This window comes from Anolis sagrei, chromosome 3 (genome assembly GCF_037176765.1).
Source record: "Anolis sagrei isolate rAnoSag1 chromosome 3, rAnoSag1.mat, whole genome shotgun sequence".
NCBI classification, from domain to species: Eukaryota; Metazoa; Chordata; class Lepidosauria; order Squamata; family Dactyloidae; genus Anolis; species Anolis sagrei.
The window spans coordinates 137,682,935-137,697,556 of NC_090023.1; positions in this window are offsets into that span (position 1 = coordinate 137,682,935).

Genomic DNA, 14,622 nt, shown 5'->3' on the forward strand with positions numbered 1-14,622 from the left:
TTAACTTCAAACCATGACCAAAATTATGGGACAAACTGCAGGTTTTAGAAAAGGAAGAGTGTGTCTTTCATTTAGTAAAAAGCACTTTATCATGTTCATCATCATAGTTATTCTCCTTTCAGACAGCTCATTTGTCAATCAAATGCTTTGCTATATCTACTCTTATAAAGCACAGACTGATTTTCTTCTGAAACTCTTTGGGGCACTCCAATATCCAAATAATGTTTGCAACATGATCTTGAATTGGGATTAGATATCTGACATTTTCCATTCCATATATGGTCAAAGTTGTTGTAGAATTTTGAGCATTGATTTGCCCAGTTTTTTTACATTTATACTACATATCATGGTACATCATTTGAAAGATTCGAATTGAATTCAAAAGGGTGTGATCTTCAAAAACCAATGTGTTTAATGCATGAAATTACATGTGCATATTTAGTTAACCCTTATTGATGTGATGGCTGATATAAAACCATGTCATGTAATACACCATATTGTGTGTTTTTTCATTCCTATTTAACCTTACTGGCTAATGCTCAACATAATAAAATTTTACACTTTTCCCTAATATGATGTTTCCATAAGTGACTACCATTAATTTAAATCAGAAATGTAAGTGCAATACTGCCCACTGATATCAAGATACAGGGCAAGATTTTGAACTATGGCAAATCACATATCAGTTACCTCATATTGAACTCAATAGAGTTTCTTCTAATGCAGAATTAAACTATTAGCTTTGATACTGATAAGGAGCTACAGAGAATGACAATCTTTCCAAAGCATTAATAAATACTTTTGGATGCCATTTATTTAGAGTTGCTTATTTTTATTCACACACAACAATGTATTTTTATATTTAACATAAGCGTATCTCCTCTGAATAGAGATATAATCCCTTTCATACCTATTCCCACATCTCTCTTCCTGTCTTTTTCACTTTCTCTGATACACACACTTGAAAACTTAACAGAATACAAAATAGTTGTCTTTTGGTTAGAAATAGTGGAGTACTGAGATTTTTCTATAAACTGCAGACTCCCAGTTAATTGGAACAAGTAGCCACAACTCTCAAGCAACCAGGAACAAAATTTTAGAAATAATACTTTAAATAAAATTTAAAATAAATGTATAATATAAGTTAGAATTTTCTTTATTCAGTTCTATTCATCATATGTCTTAATTTCTAATGTATTGTGTGCTGCTTATTATTTTGTATTGCTTTGTCTTGTTGTAAGCTTGCCCGTGTCCCCTAGGGGAGAGGGGTGGAATATTAATAAGGTTTTTTATTATTATTATTATTATTAATTGCTTTTAATTACTGTATTTCAATATTAATATCAAGTTGATATAAAGTTTATAGTATGAGGTATAGTATTATTTAGGCCTATTTTAATGGCAACTCTCAAGAAACCAGAAACTGCATTTATTATCATCTACCATACCCTTGGGTAGTAGTTAATTTAGGCTGGATCTACACTGCCATATAAGACAGGATCTGATCCCAGATTATATGCTTTGATCTGAATTATATGACTCTATACTTCCTTATAATCCAGTTCAATGCAGATAATCTGGGATCCGAAACTGGATTAAAGGGCACTGTGGATCCAGCCTAAGAGTCTACTATAGTGAAGCAGAACTCCTCTCCTCTGAGTACCCATGTAATATATATAATACCACTGTACAGGTTAGAGTAATTGTATTGCCCACATCTGTTAAAAATAATTCACAGAAGTTGTAAGCCATATGTTTCAATATTTACGTTTAGGTAAAAATCTTATGCCTTATAAGTTTATTACTTTTTTGTGATTATTCAGGAAACATCACCATTATGTTCTCCAGCCAAATTTATAATCAGAAGTAGACTGGGTTTATGTTACTGTTTGCTATTATTTGGATTTTGAACATAGTCAATTGTGAAGCAGCTAGCTGAGTGCCTGGTAGTTCTCAGCTGAGAAACCAAAAGAGCAGGGAAGCAAGTTATCAAGGTCTTTCAGTTTATCTGATATCTCTTCCTTAAGTTTCATTATGTTCCTCTGTTTATCTTGGCAGTCACGTACAGACCTCTCTTGTTTGATGTATTGATGAAACTTTCTTCAAAATGTTTTTGTAGTCCCTTAAGGCTTCATCTAGCCTTTTTGGTTACCCTCTCTTTACAGTGCTGCTGCCTTCACTAATGCTCAAACTTTATCAAGATAAAGTTTGAGTTTAATTCTAGGGTTTTGCTATAGTCACTTATGACATTATTTTTTCCTGCTTCATTCCTGAATATAAAGTAGATCACAGCGAGTTGGTCAAACCCACAGAGCTTTTGAATTAGCATTGTCACTCTCTTTGGAGTCTCTGTTAACATTACTCATTTTCTTTTTAATTGTATATCCTTGATTCATTTCTTCGTCTTTTCTTCCTCTGATACAGTTTTCCTGTTCTCTTCCCTCTGTTCATATGTGCTTGGTTCTCTGAAAGATCTGCCTTGTTATTTTCAGTCTCTTCTTTTACTACAGCATTGATTCAGAAAGTTCAGAGTAACCCTTTCTTTGAAAATTTGTGGCACAACATTATTGAAGTTGGCTAGTGCAGTGTTTCTCAAACTGGTGGTCGGGACCCCTGGGGGGGGGGTCACAAGGGGGGTTTCAGTGGGGTCAGCAAAGGCCATCAGAAAAGGGCTCCTTGAATGTAATTGACCTATGATATGTCATCAGTTGGGGACCCCTCCCCCCAGCACCAACTGCTGCTCTGGGCTAGAGTGAAGAGAGGGGGAGCAGGGGACAGTTCCATCTTGTCTCCTGTGCTATGCTAATAATATACTAAACTATACTGTAATGTAATGTAATATAATATACTATATATCCATATAATATTTATAATAATGTAATACAAATAATACTAATAATATGATATTATAATTATATATTTTATATTACATGTAATATTAATAATATTATAAAGTAATGGTATAGTACAAGATAGTAATATATAATACTGATATTGTACTATGCTAATAATATAATATATTGTATGTATATATATCTTGTAAGCTGCTCTGAGTCCCCTTCGGGGTGAGAAGGGTGGCATATAATGTCGTAAATAAATAATTGACCTATAAATCCCAGCAACTACACCTCCCAAATGTCAAGGTCTATTTCTCCCAAATTCCACCAGTGTTTACATTTGGGCATATTGAGTATTCATGCCAATTTTGAGTCCACAGTGCTCTCTGGAAGTTAGTGAACGACAACTCCAAAACTCAAGGTCAATGCCCACCAAACCCTTCCAGTATTTTCTCTTGGTTATGGAGCATCACATTCATTTATTTTTCTTTATTGTATGAGAGTTCTGTGTGCCAAATTTGGTTGAGTTCCATCATTGGTGGAGTTCAGAATGCTCTTTGATTGTAGGTTAACTATAAATCCCAGCAACTAAAACTCCCAAATGACAAAAATAACCCCCCCCCCCCCAACTTCACCAGTATTCAAATTTGGGTGTATTGGGAATTTGTGCCAAATTTGGTCCAGTGAATAGCAAAAATACAGTTATGAAGTAGCAACAAAAATAATTTTATGGTTGGGGGTCACCACAACATGAGGAACTGTATTAAGGGATCGTGGTATTAGGAAGGTTGAGAACCACTGGGCTAGTGAAATGATTTGGTCTTGTATTAATTCCAAACCTTCAGCTACATTTTCAGGAGAAATGGCATCTTTGTACTCCATGGTCTTCACAATGTTCATCCAGCTCCTGTTTGACTTCAGCTATTCAACATTTATTCTTTCTATGTTCTATCTAATAGTTTTAAGTGTATTATTAGTACCTTGAAGACAATATTCTTGTTGCAGTGGTAATGAAAGAGAGAGAGAGAGACAGTAACAAAAGGCATTATAGGATCATAAAGTCTAACCTTCCCCACCATGACTGCTGTGTGAAAAAACATATAATACCCCAACAAATGTCCACATATCATTTTCTGAAAAGAGTTCTCTATATACATATATATGTATATGTGATTATCAAATATACATTAAATAGACCTCTGTTGGGAGAGTGTGATGACATTAATCTGTGACAAAAGTAAACAAGTAATAGGCTGCATAAGCCAATGAATCATTCTCTGCCTTCATTCAACATAGCAGGAGACGTTATACAAACAGGTGGGCTTCCAAGGATCCATTATATAGAGAAAATGATAGGTTATGTGTGCAAGAAACCTCAGAAAACAAACAGTAATGTTTATAGCAAACAAAATTTTACTTCTTCTAGAATATAGACCTGATTAATTAAAATGGGACCATTATGGATAAGCACAAACAATAAAAAGAAAGTCCATATTATTTTGCACATCTCAGATTCTGCCATCAGACTGGTCTTGCAAAGCCACATGTATTTCATTATTTGGTGCAGTTTATTGTTCTTGAATTATCTTCTTTCTTCTTTTTATCCCTCTCTTTTCCGTGATGACACTTCAAAATGAATGCTCACAGCCACTGATTTCCATAAGCATGGCTGGAATTCATCAGGAAGCCATCATTCCAATTCTTCCCCTCCTCTTTTCATTTTGAGTGACAAGTGTAATAATAATGAGCTCAGGAGAAGACATAATCTTTAAAATTAGACGAGGAGTGGATAAAAGGGAATGGGTTGTGTTAGCGAACGAAGAAATTACATTTCCATCAAGACAAAATTAGATACTTTCAGAAAATTCTCGGACAAAGCTGAAGGAGGGGGGAAAAAATCACACAAGCCTTTCAGAATATTAGAAGCAGAAAATGAGACAACCTTGTGCCTTTGCTTGTTGAAAATTATGTGCCAAGACTATATGATATTTAATCTGGGGGAGGGGAGTGGGGTGCCTGCCTCTCTCTATTATCTGTGGACAGGTACGTTGATTCTTTGGTTGTCAGAAGTGAAAGATAATGGCAGGGGTTAAATCGCAAACAGTTACATGAAGCCTTAGTCTAAGCACTAGCTTGATGTTTTGTATCTAATGCTGGCAGGTGCCTAAGATTTCTGTCTCTTTCCCTTCTCTTCTTTTCCTCACTTTTTTAAAAAAAAGCTGGCTGAGCCTGTCATAGTAATAACTATTTCTGAATTGAGATGGACTACGTAAAGGATTGCACACAAATTAGATTATTCATAGGAGACTTTGCATAAAAGTAAGTGCTACTTGGAGACACCTTCAAACCAAGCAATGGCTAAAATGAATTTGCTGGGTGAGGATGAACCGAACACTATCTCTTGCCATCATTTTAAAAAGGGGGTAGATCTGTCTAAAAGGGAAAAAAGCTAGCTGATTTTGCAGCTATCAGCCTATGTTTATGTTTGTTTGTGCCCTAAAGAAATCTCCTGAGGAGACCTATTTTATACATTTTAATAAGTTGGCAATCTGAACATCTGTATGAACTCTGCTGTTAAACCAATTTTCTTGTTTCTATTCCCACCCACCAGGATAGAGTCAACTGGCTCTCTTTACCAAGTGGAAGTTCATATCTTGTGGTATCTGTCTTTTGTAATTCCCTCAGTGGGAAGAAAACTATGAGGCAAAAAGTTGGTTTCCTCTGGTATTACAAAATGGGGAAATTTTGGCTTTTGTATTAAGGCTTTTTCCCCTCTTCTTAGATTTTATTCCCTGAGTAATTTTAGAATGGAGGCAAGATTCACTTTCACAGCAAAACCTTTATTATTTGCATATATCAGACTTCTTTATGTAGTTAAGAATGCACATTTTTATTACAATTACCCTGAAAAATCAAGAGTTTGGACTGAGGAATTAAAAATATCAAAAAGAAACTCTTAGTGGTTAAAACCAACTTTCTAACAAATCACACTCACAGAGGAAAGTTCACAGAATTTGAAATCCTAAGTATATGCTGTGTGTACTATCTTAAATCTTCATATTTCCTTAGGTTGCAATCTTCTGCACACATATCAAGGAGTAAAATGGATTGATCACAGTAAAATGTAAATGTGTTTTTGAGTGACTATGGTTTCCCTAGGATTGCTGATGAAAACAATGACACCATTGCTACTGCAAGCAGTATGTGTCTATCTATCATCTATCTATCTATCTATCTATCTATCTATCTATCTATCTATCTATCAACCTTCATCTCTCTATCTTTTGGTGTGTTTATGCTTATTATGTTTAGTCCACTAGAATTGTTTCCATTGTTCACCAAAATATAAAAAGTATTTTAAGAGGGAAAATAATTTTAAAACTATCTCTTAATGGAATATAGACAAAAATGCTTTTTTCAAAACCCAAACAAAGGGATTAGAAATTGCTTCAAAAGTAGGAATGATACTCCACCCCCCCCCCCACAATATTTAATGGATTCTTTCACAGTTATGCTTCACTGTTAAATGCTTTCATAATAATTACCTGTGGATATACAAGCCAAACTATGGGTGTTATAGCAAAAGATGGGAGAAAGACAATATCCATTATAAATCTTTTGTTCCAATATAATTTATTCATCTTTCTGAGATCAGTGACCAATGTATAACAAAGTGATTTTTATAAACAGCAACATCATGTACTCTCCTTATGTTGAAACAATGTGCCTGATACTAGAGGAATGCTTTCCCATTGCTTACTTCTTCTGTATGAATAAGATATATTTGCATTTACTGGCATTTTTTATTTCATAAGCAGGATGAGATGTGTGTAGCGTGAAATGATGAATTAAAGAAAATGCAAGAGATTATGATGGTAATTGCTGGACCATTCTTGAAAGTTGAATAAGCTTCTTGAAATGACATCCATATCATTTTCTTTGTTTATTTCCTGTGCCTGAAAAGTTAGACCACAAATGATGAAGGCATGGAAGCTGTCAGCTGTATGAGCAGGAAGATACCACCTTTCCATTCCACTTCTTTTATTTTGCAGTGGAAAAGAGAGCAATTTCAGATGAATGATTCGGAGCTTGAGAAGCTGTTCTTTAAGACAACTGAACAGAATGACATGCAGAAACCATCATTGTGTGGACAAAGATAAGATGGTTCCTTGGGATCTGAATAAATAGGGTAGATAACTAAAAGCTCACTATCATTTCTCTTGGTCCTTCTATGCTATCAGTTGGCACTCTGAAAATGCCTCAGAGCCCCAGAGTGATGCCATATTGTGACGTAATTTCATACTGAGGAACATTACGGGAAAAGAGGACATCACCAAAGTGGCCACTATAAGATGGTTTTGTGCTCTCCACAAGAGGAGTTAGAAGCAGGGGAAGCAGGTGATCCAGATGTTGAACTGCAACACTTAGCCATCAAAATGATGACTTGGCACCCTAGCAGTTATGAGAATTACTTCTGTATGCAGAGTTCGAAGAAGGGAAGTAAAATTAGGTTTCCTTCCAAAACACTGAATGGAAAAGCTGCACCTAGCACTTTGGCTGGAGATCAAATCATGTTAGGGGATGTGTCTCTATCCTCTGAAGTTCTCTGGTAGCTTTGTAGTATTATATGGTTAATTACTCTTCCAGCAGATGTTTGTGCACAACTAAAGATGTACATAATACAGTGTTCCCTTGCTCTTTTGTGGTTCGCTTACTGCGGACTTGCTGTTTTGCGGTTTTCCCTGCAGGGCCCTCCTCCTCACCTTCCCTCTCTCCCTCTCACACACTTTGCCTTCTCTTTCCTCTCCTCTTTCCCCTCTCTTCCTCCCTTGGGTTCTCATGCCACCCTCCCCTGGCAAGAGGGACACTTTCGCCTGCAGGGCCCCCCTCCTCCTTGCCTTCCCTCCATCCCTCCTTGCCTTCCTTCTTCCTCTACTTTCCCTCCTGAGGCTGTAGGAGAAAGAAGAGGAGGAAGACGAAGATGCTGGGGCTTGGGAGGAAACAGAGGGAGCAGCTGGAACCATTGCCCCTTCAGCCAAGTTTACTCTGGCAGCAGCTCCTGCAGAAGCAGTACGATCAGAGTGAGAGGGAGAAGAGGCAGGAAAGCGGAGGAGGAAAATTATTTCTCCTCCACTTTCCTGCCTCTTCTCACTCTTACTTGGATCGTTCTGCTTCTGCAGGAGCTGAAGGGACAGTGGGTTTTCAATGTTTTGGACTTTTCAACCTTGGGACTTTGCCATCTATGCTTATTATTATTTCTTTTCTCTGTGCATCATGAGGATTCAGATAGTTTGTTATCAGAAAGGAAACAAAATCTCATCCTCAAGCTGCAAACTGGTACAGGGATCATATGGGTTCTGTTCTAGCCAAGTATCATAAAATATTTAAACACATTTGATCTCTTTCCATACAGAAAGTATTCAGACAAGGTTTGACATCTGATCTCTCTGAACTCACTAACAATTTCTTTCATGCATTATCAATGAAAAATGTGCCTCTGTTTCTCCTTATCTGGATTTCATTTGTATTTTAATCTTATCCTGGTTTGAGGGGCTAGTGCACACATGTGCAATAACCCCCCCTCCCCAAAAAAAACCCAAGAGAAAAAATGCAGTTTAGCTATGTGTAGACATAGAAAACCATGGTTCTAAGGAAATAGTGTTTTCTTTCTACCTTTGTCCAAACTGGCTAAAGCCCAGTTTCCACTGACATATAATGCAGTTTAGAGTCATATAATGTAGTTCGATGATGTAAAACTGCATTATAAAACTGCATTATATGGCCTATTCTACTTTACAGATGACTAAGTCTAAGTCTAACATACTTGGTTTATACCAATTTATAAGCAAGATACTGTTTCCTTAAAGTCTGGTTTACCCTCTTTTGCCTTCCCTGCCTCTTTCCCTCTTCATTTTGACCAGAAGACTATCATTGAAGAAAATTAAAAAGCAAACTATTTATGGATGTTCCATCTAAATTTCTTGCAAAACCAAGTTCAGTGTTCTTGGCCTTTGAAGATTTCTGATAATTGTGAGCTGAAGAAAAGTTCCTTATTATCACCAAATTATCATTTTAGCTAAATAATAAAAACTCCTTTTAGAGCAAATTGTGAAACCTGTAAGTTGTTAAAATGTATGACTTTCCTAAGCATATTAATTGGTAACTACCTATTTTTCTTATTTACATTGGAACAAAGGACCTTAGCTTATCAAGAAGTCATGGAACACAATATTTATGCAAAATTCTCTTTAAAAATCCATTTCCATACAAGAAAAATAAGCATGCTTATTAAGCTGGTGCTGTCAAAGTTTCTATGACCTTTGTTTTCTAACAAAGCAAACTCCAGGGTGAAATTATATGATTGGAATAGAGGGGTTGCAATTAAAATCTAGGACAATTTTATATTGGAAAGAAAACAATATTTCATTCTGGTACATGTTTAACAGGTTTATATAATTAAAATGAATTCAGAAAAACCAATTAAAGGATAAAAACGATCTGTATTCTGAGTGGGTTGGAATTAGTTTGTAAATTCTTGTGGATGGTAAGGGCAGGTATAAGCAAAATAATGGCATTTGTATGCCAAGCACAAAGCTAGTTCAGTTCCTATTCAGTGCCAATGCAATCTAAATTCCATGTCAAGCTAGCCTAAAATGTTCAAGAAAAATCAACTTCACCCAGGAAAAAATGAAGCAAATGTGCTTTTCATGTTTATGGGTTTTTTCCTGAACCTCCCTAGTTTTTTTTTATTTTTAAATAATGTATTACTAGTTTACTTTTAAACCAAGGTTGAATTCTCTGCCATGGATACCCACTAAGTAACCTTGGACAAGTCACTGTTTTTGAAATTCAGAGGAAAGAAATGGCAACTTCCTTAGAACAAATATTTCAAGAAACCTCCATGGTAAGGTACACTGAAAATATCTCAAGGAACACAAAAAGTGAATCGTTGTGCTTAGGGCTTTTGGGGCTCAGGACACATGTGCCTTGAGCACTGTCATCTATTCCCTTGCTTAGTAGTTTAAGCAGTCCTCAAGTTACAAACAAGATAGATTCTGTATGTTTGTTCTCAAGTGGAATTTGTTTGTAAGTCAGAGCAAGTACATTTTTAAGTGTAACTCCAGCCAAAAATATATAATCTTTAGCTTTGGATAGTATAGGGAAGGATTAACACCCCTGTCTGTTAATCCTGTCTGTTCAGAAGATGTTACAGTAGAGTCTCGCTTATCCAACCTTCACTCACCCAGTGTTCTGTATTATCCAATGCAGTCTGCCTCCTGCACAAATCCACAATTGTTTCAATACACTGCAATGTTTTGGTGCTAAATTTGTAAATACAGTAATTACTACATAATGTTACCATGTAATGAACTGCTTTTCCTTTCTATTTGTTGTAAAACATGATGTTTTGGTGCTTAATTTGTAAAATCATAACGCAATTTGACATTTAATAGGCTTTTCCTTAATCCCTCCTTATTATCCAACATTTTCACTTATCCAGCATTTTGCCGGCCCATTTATGTTGGATAGGCGAGACTCTACTGTAACTCACTTTCTGTCCCTGTGATAATTAATTTTGAAAAATTTGGCTTTTTGTGGAATCAAGAATTGGTGATGAAACTTCAGTGTGGACATCTTTCTCCCATGATAACTCTTACAGGCATGAATTTCCCTTCCTAGAAGTAGATTTCTCTCACTTCCTGTGGTCTCACCTCTGCAACCATGAGTAATTTGTAAGTCAGATTGTTGTAACTTGGGGAATGTTTTTATTATTTATTTATTCATTTCCTTAGAACATTTATATCCCGTCCTATTCTCAACCTCCAAAGAGGGACTCAGGACGGCTACCAGCAGGCAACAATTTGATGCCAATGCAATATAAAAACAGCAATAAAATACACAATTACATAAAATGAATCCAATATCAAAAATGTAGAATACACATCAGGACAGCTGTAATGTTGACAAACAAAACAGATACACAGTTGGTTGGAAGGTGAGCAAGCATTCCTCCCTCACCCAGAGAGGAAAGCACATTGTTCCCTTCAGAATGCTCCCCCTTTCCCCCTTTGTCTCCATTTCCTGTGCCTTGCCAAGTTCAAGCATTTATCCAAAACAGACATGGTGATGCAGATTAGTGCATTCAAGTGGACTGGGTAAGCAAAATGTCTGGGTTTGATTCCTTTCTACAATGACCACAACAGAACTGGTTCCTTTAAATCCCTCTCAAAACTGCATTATAGTGCCTATGTAGAAGCATCCTATATCCTTGTACAACTGTGTCTATTTGTTTCAGGCTTATAATTTACCACTGTTAGCCATTCTCATTGTTCAGGTCTCCTTCCTCCTCCTCTGAAAACAATTCTATTTCTCCTGGTGCTCTCTCTTCTCTTCTCTTCATGATCTTTTCCTACATCTTATAAATTTGCCATGGTTTCTTTTCTTTTTTTAAGGAAAAAGGCAATTTTCAGATATTGCATTAACTCAACAGTGTCAAAATAATTGAACAGCACCCACATATTAAAATAAGTTCCCAGGAAGATTGCGCTTAAGCAATAATGAATGCACAATGGCCCAGATCCAAGCAGTACTGAATACAACCTGATGGTGTATTTTTGTCAGGGTAAACTCAGGATACGGTCAACATTTAAAGTTTTACAGGCTTGTATCCTGAATACTAGTAAAATATGATGTCTGAAATCTTGGGTTCTCTCCCGGTGTGCACAGCAGCTCCAAATTAGTTCAATGAAACACACAGCAGGAGTTGAAGGCAGGACAAAAATCCCATATCCAGGGTGTCCCACAAGTCAAAATGGGAGTATTTTATAGAAAGGTTACACTCGTTACAAAACATGAAAATGCACTTGATAGTTGAAGCAGTTTCATTGCATATGGAGGCTCACCAATGCTGAAACAGTTTCATTGCATATGGAGGCTCGCCAATGCTTGATTGGAGATTGGCTGGAAGTTTAAAGGTGTGTGAATCTCAGTTGCTGATAATTAACATTCCTCGAAGACCACTCAACCAAACTGTCATTGGTTAAATTTTAAGTTCATCTGTTGCCTGAGGAATGAAGAAAAAACCCTGTTGAAAGGAATAATCCTTTATTATCTTTGGAGATAAGAATTTTTTTTCAATTTCTCCTTTCAGCCTCTTTCAGAAGTTTACATCCAAAGTGGGAAATCCACTGCTGGAGGTCTCCTCAGAGCAGTGATAGAAAGGTCTAAAAAGTGAAAGGCATGGAAATAGACCCAGATTTCAGGGAGATGGTTTGCAGATTTACCGCTTTGCAGAGGCTTTAAAAGCTACAGATCTGGACGGAATAAAGGAATATTTGACTGAAATACTTATTACGTTTACTATTGCACAGTGAAATTCCAGTTTTCATAAGGATTTTTTATTTAATAAACATACTTTTTCTTCTTGATTCCTTATAACATTTTTATATTGCCTGGAAAGCACTACATGTTTGTTATAATTATTCAGTAAATTTTGATACTACTACCTGGGGAATGGTTGAAAGGAAGAAGATTGAAATCAGACTGGAATCTGAGGAATTTTTCTGAGAATTACTTGAATCAATTCTACCACCACATCCTTCCTAGAGTCTTTGAAGTTTTTAATTTTAAAATACTGCACTGTGCTAGACAGAAAGAACTAGGAAGTTGTCATTTTCAGTTATTAAGATATCTATTACTAATATATGTTCGTAATGCAAGTAATAAAAGTCACTTGTAGAATATATTATAAATTTTCTTCTGACAAACTAATCAAAATTGAATTTGAAAATTCATTTTTACTATCTAATTCCATGTTCTGAAATATATTTAGTACCATATTAATATTGAATAAACATCATATATAACATAGGCTCCATCTATGTATGCTGTGAAATGGTGCAGATTATTAGGGGGGGGGGGAGGGTTGGCTAGAAAATGCACACCCCTAATGCATGCTGCAACACACATCCACATGGAAAACACAAGTTTTTTTTAAAAAAAGTCAGAAGTCTGAAATTGACAATAAAATGTGTGGTAGAAAAAAAAATTCAGGAGCAACATGGGCAGCACTCATGTAAATAGTGCCCCTGCTGGAAAATCTGGATGAAGGAATTGGATATGGTGCTCTCATGAAACTAAATAAATACATACACCCCTCTCCGAGAGGGAAACACCCCCTCTTTTTTTGAGTTGGGAGATGAGGTCCATTGCTGATTATCATCTGATGGCCTGCTGCAGTTCAGCACATTTCATCAAGCAGAATAAGAAAAAAAATGTTTGTTGGTAGAAGGTGAATGCTTAAGGAGCTCTTTAACAGTCCGGGGGCAGGGTGTGTGTAGAGGGTATCTGGAAAGGAATTTGATTTCCTTAACCCACATTATGATCCAGACTGTATGATTGTGTAGAAGCCATAGTGACAATGGACAAGATTAAAGCAACTTTCAGTGAATTGCATTAATAATAAATAATAATAAACACTTTATTTATATACTGCTCTATCTCCCCGAGGGGGTCTCAGGGCAGTTTCCAAGTACATCAGCGAAACATACAAAGTAAACAGCATAACATAAAATTAACAAAACAACATAAGCATAAAATTATCACAATAACACATGTATATTAAAAATAATCCCGCCTATTCAGAGCAATTAAAAGCTGGGCAAAGGCTAGTGCAAACTCAAAATATGAAGAGGCGGGGAATTAAGAACAGTGCTATAACAGGCTAACGGCAATAGCAGGTACGGGTCTGTGGCTCCTCATTTCCAGGGCCTATTCGAGGGATGACCAGGGTAATAGGTAGGAAGTATAAGGCCATATTCAACAATGTTTGGGTTAGACTAGAACTGGTCATTCTTAAAGGCTTGTTGAAACCACCAGCTCTTCAAGCTCTTATTTATTTATTTATTTATTTATTTATTTATTTATTTATTTGGAGTGCTTTTACCCCGCCCTTCTCAACCCCCTATGGGGGACTCAGGGCAGCTTACAAAAGGCACAATTCGATGCCTAACAATTACAACATACAATACACTATATAATACACAAATTTATCTTACAAAAGGAGAGGAGGGATGGGGCCTGTCTTATTTCCCTTGGAAATTACAGAGGCAGGGGGCCACCACCAAGAAGGCCCTCCCTCTCGTCTCCACCAACCGTACTTGTGACAGTGGTGGGAGCAAAAGGAGGGCCTCCTCGGAAGATCTTAGATTTCACGCCGGTTCATAGAAAGAGATGCGATTGCAGAGATAGGTGGGGCCTGAACCGTTATCATTCTTATCATTCTTACATTTCTGATTTGTTAAAACATTTCACAAAATGTTGTACTATGACTTGGTTGTCTCTGTGGATTTGTAAACATAGCAGTGATAACCATCTATCCACAAAAAAATACTTATGAAATTCAATTTTATTTCTCTGACTTCATTTCACATGGAATATATAGCATCTATATGCTATTTGGTCACCATATTCTCACATATATGTATATTTTACCAGCTACCACTGTTTCTCTCTCTCTCTCTCTTGGATCTAATAAAAATCCAGACAACTCATTAGCAAAAATGATTACAAATGAATAAAATAGCTAATATTTTTTCATGCTTCTAAGCTATTAAAAACTCACTGACATTTTGGGTGAGCGATGGGTAACATCAGTGGATCTACTGGTCATTCACAAGATATTACTGAGTACTTACCAGCTGTCTATAAAACCAAATGATGCTTTCAGAGGCTTCTTGTGTAGTGGTTGTTGTTGGTAAAATTATTAGAAATGGCTTTGGAAGCA